Below are 10,995 nucleotides of genomic sequence, written 5' to 3' on the forward strand. Positions count from 1 at the left end.
TATCACTTCCGGTTTGTATGGAGGTCTAAATGAATCATTGAATACACAGGTAGGCATATGCTGAGGCTTCCAAGTAACTAGGTGATGCCCCATCCGTTATCGGAGTAGGATTCGATAAACAGGATTGAATGCATGCACATGATGAGGCACATAGGGTCTCGGACCACCTCCTCGGGTTTCCTGTTCTCCTGATACAAATTTCCACTTTTGGGCAAACTTTCAATTTTCAGGGCCGGTATTCTAGAGATCTACATTATCACTTCCTGTTTGTATGAAAGCATGATTGAATGATTGAATGAAGAGGCAGGCATGCAATTAGTCCTGCAAGCAACCAGTTGCTCTCTCCATCATACTACGATTGAATACAGTGGATTGAATGCATGCACATGATGAGGCACATGGGGTCTCGGACCACCTCCTCGGGTTTCCTGTTCTCCTGATACAAATTTCCACTTTTCGGCGAACTTTCAATTTTCAGGGCCGGCATTCTAGAGATCTACATTATCACTTCCGGTTTGTATGACAGCATGATTGAATGATTGAATGAAGAGGCAGGCATGCAATTAGTCCTGCAAGCAACCAGTTGCTCTCTCCATCATACTACGATTGAATACAGTGGATTGAATGCATGCACATGATGAGGCACATGGGGTCTCGGACCACCTCCTCGGGTTTCCTGTTCTCCTGATACAAATTTCCACTTTTCGGCAAACTTTCAATTTTCAGGGCCGGCATTCTAGAGATCTACATTATCACTTCCGGTTTGTATGAAAGCATGATTGAATGATTGAATGAAGAGGCAGGCATGCAATTAGTCCTGCAAGCAACCAGTTGCTCTCTCCATCATACTACGATTGAATACAGTGGATTGAATGCATGCACATGATGAGGCACATGATGAGGCACATGGGGTCTCGGACCACCTCCTCGGGTTTCCTGTTCTCCTGATACAAATTTCCACTTTTCGGCGAACTTTCAATTTTCAGGGCCGGCATTCTAGAGATCTACATTATCACTTCCGGTTTGTATGAAAGCATGATTGAATGATTGAATGAAGAGGCAGGCATGCAATTAGTCCTGCAAGCAACCAGTTGCTCTCTCCATCATACTACGATTGAATACAGTGGATTGAATGCATGCACATGATGAGGCACATGATGAGGCACATGGGGTCTCGGACCACCTCCTCGGGTTTCCTGTTCTCCTGATACAAATTTCCACTTTTCGGCAAACTTTCAATTTTCAGGGCCGGTATTCTAGAGATCTACATTATCACTTCCGGTTTGGTATCGTGGTATCATATGCATTCATGTATGATATTTTTCATATAGTTGCCTAATGCTTGGATTGATGCAAGGGTGTAAACAATGTCAATCAAACAGTTAATTCGAGGAGCTTCTTCGTTTATTGATAAATCAACGATTTCAAATCAATTGTGATACATTATTTTGTACAGTATAATTTTAAACATTCTCAAAAATTTATTCTTACAATAAATGTGATATAATGAAAATGACGTAAGTTTTCAATCAGATTTACATTTTAATTATTCTAGAAAGTATATGATCTATGGCCACATGATAAATTATGTATGTATTATCATTCGGTGCCCGCACATGCGAATCTTAAAGATGCACCGACGAGCCTCGTGTTTCAGATGCTGTACGGCGTTGTTCCGAGGTTGGTAAGTTCCTGCTGCAACAGAAGAGAATAAAGTTAAAAATCATGAACAAACCGAATCGCAGTATTATCAATTAATCGATTTTGGCCTCTGAAAGTTGTTGAATTTCAAGGGTTGACAAAAACCCTAAATGTATCAATCAAGACATTCTGTCATCTATTTTGGGACATAGCAATTTCCAAATCTAATCTATGGCGTGGTAAATACCCCTCGGATTTTCGATGGTCCAATTTATTTTCACCCCTTTATCCCTTCTTAGCGCCTAATTTTATGCAGCCCAAATCATATTTCCGTTTCTCCATCACTGATTGCCCGACATGAAGCGCTGTGGGAGCTGATGCATAGTCTGCCCTTTTCAAACAGCGTTGAGTTGATCAAAAACTATCCTTTCTTCCTCTCGAACTGATCAAGTTCACCAGTTTTTCATCTAAAGATCGTTCAACCGGTTCTCCTGCACAAAAAATAGAGATAGCATGAATAATCAAATAAGTTAAAATCAAAAAGACTAAATCCAAGCTTATTTCGTGGTCCCTGATCATGACTAATAATGAGACAAGAACTTCTCGAGGGTTCCCCTCACAACCGCGGATTCTCGGTGATGCGCACACCTCTGCTCAAATATGTACGTTAAAAGGCTTTGAACGTTTACCACATCCGAATTGTTGCACAGTTGACACACGAACAGGAAATCATTGCCCACGCTTATCCTTCCTTGCAAGCTATAACGCAACCGCGGAGAGACAGAGCGACGCGTGGCACACTGTGAGATTCTTCTTGCGTCACGATGAAAACTGTTTCCCATGAATTCTAAATACAGAATGAAAATTCATTATTCTTTTTCCTTTAGGACTCGACGTTCATCAGGGATTATAATTTATTCTAATTTCAGTAGAAATATGACAGATATAACTCACACTTAAGAGTCTGGAGCACAATGGGAATGTCAACTTATAAAATATAAAGGAGATCTCCGGGGTTTCCCAAAATTGTTTCACAACAATGATCGTACTAGCAGAATTCTGGATGGTCGTCCGACGCCTGCGGGCTTTCCCATGCAGCCAGCTGCTCGGACTTCGAAGAGATCTCCCTGCGGATTGACCACGGGATACGCTGACCCCATAGTAATTCTATAAGGTGATTCACCGAGTAATCTTTTTAACGAGGATCATCTCCGCACGCAACTTTATTGGGTATCATTTTTCGTAGCACCTTATGAATCATAATTTGACCATGAAATCCGAGGATACGAATCGAGCGAGTTCAAGGAGGATCGTTTTAGACGTTCACAAGGATATTTATATTACATCCATCCTCTTCGATATTTCGTCAAAACAAATCAAAATTGGATGACAAAAAGAACAATAATCTTATCTGTTTGAGGTATATTTCGATACCTTCTTGATCGTCGATCTCTTTTTTTCTTTCTATGATGTCATGCTCCGATGAACTTTCTCTTCAATTTCTTGTTCCGTTTTCTCAATTAAAATCGTTCGACCCATTCGCGAATCACCGTTCTATTTTTAACTCCAGGACATGCGTGCATTTTTTCGAAATTCAAAGAAAAAATTGAAGTTCTGTGGTTGATGACGAATTATTTGACGACAATGTTCTCGTGTCACATAATAACGATAAGTTTCATAAAAAGAATATAAAGAGGCTTGGTCGAGGGCGGTGAATATTTTCGGATTAAAAATTCATGCCGATTCAACGAAGTTCTGACCACGGAATGCGACGACTGCATGATAATTTTCGTGTAATTCAGTATCCCGTTCGCTATAAGAGGGGGTGAGCATAAATTCTGTTAGTTTTTCTTCCTTTTTTTTTCATTTTTGCAACAATTAGTGACGCGCGTCGCTGTTACAACGCAATCGGAAACACGATGCAATATCGTTGCGGTCGTAGTGAGCAATGCTTAATCATCTATCCTATTTATTTATGTTATTAAAATTAATAACGACCCATTCTTTTTCCTTATTAGGTTGTTCATTCTTCCGTTTTCCGCATCATCGAATTATTCGCATACGCCCTTCTCTTTCCAAAGTCGGGGCACGATTTCAGATAAACTCCAGATGTATAGAAAATGAACGAAGTAAATTAACAACGTAAAGTTACACTATTGGTCTATTACAATGTTTTTCCTTTCCGCGAGTAGGTATTCCAATGATCGTATTCATAAATCTGAGGATTGCTAATTATGTGTAGATATGATCTTTGGCGCCGGTGATCTTCAATCGCGTTCATCAATAATCCGATTAACGACTAATTTAACCACGATGTCTATTAGGTAGACTTGTAATATACAACTGCAGCCCACAACCCGTTCTTATATCACGATCGTTATATTTTTCTTTTTGCCTTCGTTGAAAAATTGATGCGACAAAAAAATTCTCGTTCTGCAATCCCAGCTTTATCGATTCGATTATTTATTTGATTTGATTTTTCTAATCAACAACGCAAAATATAAGGAGGACAAAACCACCAATAGTAGACGTATGATTATTTATATGTATCCACAAGATTATCGCTAAAATCTTCTTTTTTTTTCCCATAACTTTTGGATCTGCAAATAAACCTGGCAATTATGGTCAATATTTCATCGCGTAAACGTAGCTACGTTATAAAATATCCTCATCGATTTTTTTGTTCAGTTTTGTCAAAAAAAATTAATTAATCAGACGAAAAAAAGGAATGAAAAAATTCAGTCTCGTTTCAGGTATGCCTATAGCTATAGCCATGTACGGTCCAAATGAGAATAAGGGAAAAATCTAAATTATACTCGGGGATTCCCTGGTCGGTAGATTATTCAAAATTATAAGTTCTACATGTCAGCCACATACCTATACTTATCGTAGAAAACCTGTTTTTCAATTAGGTAAACGAATGTGTACAACGAGGAAAGTTATTTGTGCGTACGGCGGTCAATTTTAACAATGTAATGTACAGATAAAATGAATTTTAGCACGCGTTATTTAAATTTTGTTTAACGATAAAAATTCACATAATTTTCAACCATATTTCACCACCAAAGTTTCGTGATTGCAAAATGGTAACGACGAAAAGAAAAAGAATTTAATAAATCTATGATCAAATTAAAAAAAAAATAACTTGTAACTAATCGATATCTTGATCGTAAAACTCTATGATTGAAACAGTCATTGACGTCATACTATAAACTAAGCGGATAATTATAACGGTGAATTGATCGAATTTTCGAAATATGACCATAGGTAGCCTCTGCTATTTTTTTATCGTTTCTTTTTTCTCACGTTACATTTTACAATCGGTATTTGTACTGTTCATGAATTCTCAATGACCGTATTATATTGTCATCGTAAGTTAATCTAATTAACATATGGTTGTAACACCTTTGCACCGATTTACATAATCGATGTTTAATTGACGACGCGTTGAGCATATCTTTAGATCATTTACGCACAAATGAAAAAAGATATACATGTGTTATTTGGGACTTACCAGGTTACGGGATAGAACGGTGGGAATTAACCTGGTTATCCTCAGAACCTCGACGTTAGAACTAGGATTTAGATCGGGTTTAATCCTCGCTACAGATATGATCGTCACGATTATCTTACGCTTATAAATTTATGCGCGCACGCAGACAATATTTTTGCCTCAGGGAATATCCCAGGCATGTAAATTCTGACACGGTTTATGATCATTGCGTCTATCTCGAGTCACATCCCTATGCGCATCGTACTATACGAATCTATTAATATTGCAGACATAATTACTGTACACCTAAGTCTATTTTTAGATACCGGAAGATACTCGGTGGTCGAGTGACGGATTCATCGCGTCAGTGAAATAGGTATCGATAGGCAACATGGATCCGGCAACAATTGATATAATGAATGTACCGTAATCACGCCAATAATTATTGCATTATAATTTCTGAGGACGTAGACCAGACAAACGTCAATCGGCTGAGGATACGAGCTTCCAGTGTAGAATGATGTTATTCTCCTAATAAATTATTTCATCATTTTCAAACAGATGATTCCTAAGATCCATCTCATCGTGCGCCCAGCTTGTACCGTTGGCTAAAACAGAAGGAAAAAAACAATAGATCAATAATTAAGCGACGATTAAAAATACCTCAGTAAATCCTGATGGATATATAATTGAGAAAAATCGTTGATTGATTTTTCAAATAATCGTACTAAAAAAAAAAAAAAAAAAATAATAATGAAAAATGAGTCACCTATATAATTTGGTACACAGCAATGCCATGCATCACGCGAGACGTGACCGGGTGTTGCATGTATCACGAGATTAACTCTTAAATTGAGATGACGAATTAATGAGCCTCAATCCGCGGTTTAATGTTATTGCTACTCACAATCAGCGTTATGGCGATCCCGTTTTATGAACATATATTTTTTGGCGTAGTACGCGCGTTATTTCAGTGTCCATATAGTAATTGGTGAATGTCGCACGTTTCGAGGGGTACATTCATCCACATTTGTCTTGATTCATTCGCGTTTATTACTTTAAAGAGAATCGCAATCTTCGTACGGTTTTACAAGTGTGCACGCGGTATGACACATTTGCATCTAACATTCTAACAATAACTAATATTTCTAAACTCGTGCTCCGCCGCCCGATTCTTCGACTGAATTCTCACGATATATGTAGATTTCGAAGGTATTCAACTTGCATTATTCTTAGAACGATCGACCGATCGCTTCATGATTCGTAATATACTGCACGAGTTCGGTGTCGATAAACTATTCTTTACATGATCAAATGTATGTCACGTAATCGGAAATTGTTTAGTTCGGATGACGGTTTATAACGAATAAAAATTCATGGGTATTTTTCATGTTTAAACAATGACGTTTACTTGCAGTAGCTCAATACGTAATATGATTACGATAATTTTATTGTTGGTATTATTATTATTATTATTACTTTTGATTTCATGTCACCCACGACGATTTTTATGTATCGTAGCATACATAGTATACGTATGTATAATGTACACATTTATGGGGAATTCAAATGATTTAATTTCCCCAGATTTAACGCCCATTTACATTTCTTTGAATGTTCTTTCAAAGTGTATGGATATGGTTTAATGCATATGCAGCATACGTATGTATAGAATTATTATAATAGTTATACACGTATGTATACGGTTGCGGTTTATTTCCTTTTATATATGCGTACGAATATTTCTTCGTTTATTTTTTCTTCCTGATATAGTAGTTAATCGAGTATAGGTCTTTTTTCCTCATAGATATACATATAGCTTATCAAATGCATTTATTTATGTTTGTTTTTTCCCCGTTTAGATAAAAATAAGAAACTTCGTCATTCTGTTTCAATTATTATACGGTATACACACGATGATGGTCTGCCAAAATGAACGAGAACAATAACCAGGATAATGAACGGAAATTGAAGTTGAAAAAAAAATATTAAGGAAAATTAGTCGTGTTAGAAATCTGTACGTTACCTCCATGGGTTCGGTCGACGATGGGGATTTTCGCAAGAAGTACAAAACGTCATTATTACAGCTCAGTCAGTCCTCACATGGATGCGATGACGTCTGAACCATTTCTTCACGTTCATTCGCATACCGAATAAATTTGTCATTTCAACGAGTGTTTTCCCGCAGCCGTATCTTTCCTTAGTCATCGTATATCTATATTGTATTCGTTGGGTAGTATAGGTATGGCACGCGTTGCTCAAAGAGAGAGGAGTCCAAACGAGTTTTCCATCCTCGAATGAAAATTTATCTGCGAAAATTTCAATTTCAGCGATTTATTTTCATAGGAAATCTTCTAATTATACGTACTCATTATAGTTATGTTTGGTATCACATCAGCTGTAGTAAGTTCGACCTGTTGAGAATAGATTCAGAATTCGAATCACTAGAAGGAAATTCTGTTTCCATTTTGCGAAACGTTGAACCTAATTTTATAGAGTTGTATGTGTACACGTATAAGTAAGATAGTTTACAACTGTTAACGATTTTTTAGTCGTTAATTATTCAAATTTATTCACACACGCGTGAAACGTGTTTCTATCAAATTAATGGTATTGTATATACTTGTAAATTATTTGCACAGCTGCCGTGATATTCAAAAAAAAAGGAAAAGAAGAAAGAAAATGAGAAAAAAGGTCAAAATACGAGTTTCGGATATAGATTTGAAAATGGGGAGCTTCGTAGAAGGGTGACATGATTACCTGCAATACTAGAATTGGTATTTTACAAAATGGCGTCTTTGATCCTAATGCTTATAGAACACTGGAGTAGACCACGGCTTGATATTTCGAATTGAAATTATTTTTGGCCAATTAAATAAAGCGGATTATACCTCATTACGGTATTTATTGTCTGCGTAGACAATTCTTCATCTCATAATCATAAAAAATCATCTTTCTCCGAAGAGTAACTCTGCACTTTATTCAATCAAAAGAATGAAGACTAGTTTACATGCTGATCGTGAAAAGGTAGTTGGACCGTCGTATCCCTACAATAAAAACAGAATAACACCTAGGTAATAAAAAGAAAGTAGCAAATTCAAATAAATTGAACGAACCTACGATGTGTGCTATTCGCATTAGAATTGGTGTATTGTCGGAAAACTTCTATCAGGGGTTGAGATCAAAGATTTTATTTTCCAAAGAACTTCACTCTCTGTACAGTAAAATTAATCGCGCGAGTCCACCGGGCATGAAAGTAAAAAGAATTTAAAGAAATAATGGCATTATTTGAATGCATTTTCTGCTTTTTGAATCTCTGATGAAAATTTTTGGCGAGGACAAGCGCGACGATTACTCGTCGATTCATGATCAAGTAAATTTCAAACGTCTTAAATTTCGTCTGAGAATTTTGGCATATTCATACGTTACAGGTCACTTGTTCAAACTTTATTAATTGACTAGGGCTACGGTACGTGATATTATTTATCTGTTTGAACAAGTGTCTTTCAATACAGCAAATAGTGAGGGAGTATTGCGGGTGTGTATAACAGGCATTGCATTTGAAAAAGAAAACGGAATTATAGAAAAAGAGGAAAGAAAATGTTGGCAATAATGTTGTACGTTTGTTGGATTGACGTAAGTCGATAAAGTTGCGCAATCAGGTGTAAAATAATCAGTCGATCTAGCTACCTGATGCGACTAAATTCATCCATACATAACGAATATATGTACAATATATGTATATTCGCACATGTGTGTATAAATGCAAAAATGTGCGCTGACAATGACCCGCGCTTCAGACTCGAAATGTTAAGTCATTTTTAATTTCCTCCTCCGTCCTTCCGATCCTTGATATACCTACACTTCGATTTCATCGCCACAAGCTTGAATTTTTTTGAAATCAGAAAACCCCGTGATATTTCCCGTACCTACACGCATGCACGACGTTAACCGAATGATCGATGGCGTGCTTCTCAGCGTGTATAAATATCTCCGCGAGTGAAGTCACGATTCATTTCACGACGAGCTTATGCGTGTGCAAGTGGTACGCCAGGATCGGTGCTCTGAAAGAAAATAATAAAATTATGATAAAGAAATTAAGATATTATATAAAAATAACCGAAGTTAATTTGTATGTATCGTTGCGATTGAATTATACGAATTAATCGGTGAAATTTGAACCAAAATAAAAAGTTATACACCTAGAAAGGATAATAGTTTTGTTTGATTATTTTTTAATCCACTTATCGTTTACTTCCGGAGAGAATAAATAAAAATAATAGATAAAGAGAGGAGAGAAAAGTGATTTAAAAATGCGCGCCAACTGTAAAATTGTGATTTGCTTAGCAATTTATTGCTCGACGATAAAAGCTGTCCCAATTTCGTCCGAGGATAATCCGACGAAACTTAAATTATTGGCGCATCATAATCTCACCCGATATTTCATGTGTCGTGATCCACAGTCTCGATCGTACAGGATAAAAGATATTTTGGAAGAGGGAGCTCTGCTTACGAGCGAATCAATTTTTCCATCTTATACGGTGATCCAGAGGTGCGATGAAGGGACAGGTTGTTGTACGGAAGCTAAAGTTTGTTCGCCGATTCCTGAAAAAATATATTACGAACATGTTGAAGTTAAAGTGGACAAAGTGATCCCACCTTATGTCAGCAGTATACGAACATTGAGAATTGAAAATCACGGGGGTTGTTCGTGTCAAATGAGGACCATACCGCCTACGGTAATTCCAGATCCTATCGTTTCCTTCGTCGATGAAGCAAGTTGAATAATGAGATATCATTGACTGCTATTTATTGCTATTAACAATTCAATCCGTCTGTCCCTGCTGTGCTGCAAGTTTTTCTCAGAATTATTATCGATGTACACGTTTACCGTGGTATCTGTAAAAGTATTAAAAGTTTATCCGTCGTCTGTTATACAAACGACTATAACGGCAACAACAGATATTTGAGGAGAAAAAAAAACCAATAACGCATGAACGATCAATCCAAAAGCCTGTAATAACTGGATGCAATTAACCGGCACTTCTAATACAGTGGAGCATTTTATTGAATCTACGGCCCGATTTTAATTTAAACATCCGCATAAATACGCTTTCGTACATCGATAACCACACGTTCAACCGGTTATTTAAAAGACGTTAAGTGAACCCTATCAGATATGTATTCCTAAAAAGTAAAAGAGAAAAAAAAAGGAATTAAACACGTCAATCAAATTGAGGAAAAAAGTAAGATGGAAGAAAAAAAAAAGGGAGAAAGAAAGAAAAAAAAGCTGAGAAATGCATCAACTCGAAGTAGCCGAGCTAACAATAAGATACTAAAATATATAGTTTAAAGTACGAGATCAGCAGGGTCGTTATAGATATAGAAAATCGTCGAGGAACGATGCCAAGTATTCGAACCGGCAGACGCGGTTTTCAAAATTATTCCTGCCTGTCATATACGTTTACTACATTTTAGTCGGCCACCTGTTTCTTAATATATTATAAAGAATTCTCTTTTAGTATTATAATTTATCAATCCGTTCAACGAGACATCGGACGCGATGCCAAATCTAAAGTATAGAAATTTACAATGTACGCTTTAATCACTTGTGATATTAGGAAGACATCTGTACTATCTAAGGTCCTTAGTTATAATCTTTAGTTTTAGGTATCAGCTTGCAATATCTTTATATTTATTTAATTTATTCAAATATTTTCTTATTAATATCTAACAAAACGTAAGCATATGTGCTTTTTAAATTATATTTCGGAGCTATCAGGGTAAATAACATACAAAGAGTTTTGTTTTTTGCGATTATCGCAGTAAGACTTTGAGATAATTGCCAAGCTTAATACAAT

The 10,995-nt window shown here is 36.6% G+C and overlaps 1 long non-coding RNA gene across 1 annotated transcript; it reads right to left on the reverse strand.

Moving 5' to 3' along the window:
* Positions 1–1,386: 1,386 nt before the first annotated feature.
* On the reverse strand, positions 1,387–10,378 carry LOC110117240. The gene is made up of 9 exons (XR_007278257.1): positions 9,816–10,378; positions 9,570–9,739; positions 8,251–9,198; positions 7,503–8,181; positions 7,161–7,443; positions 2,596–5,742; positions 2,331–2,488; positions 1,889–2,132; positions 1,387–1,695 (listed from the first exon to the last, which is right to left on the reverse strand). It is a non-coding gene; the product is annotated as an uncharacterized LOC110117240 (long non-coding RNA).
* Positions 10,379–10,995: the final 617 nt, after the last annotated feature.

This window comes from Athalia rosae, chromosome 4, assembly GCF_917208135.1.
Source record: "Athalia rosae chromosome 4, iyAthRosa1.1, whole genome shotgun sequence".
In the NCBI taxonomy this organism is placed as follows: domain Eukaryota; kingdom Metazoa; phylum Arthropoda; class Insecta; order Hymenoptera; family Athaliidae; genus Athalia; species Athalia rosae.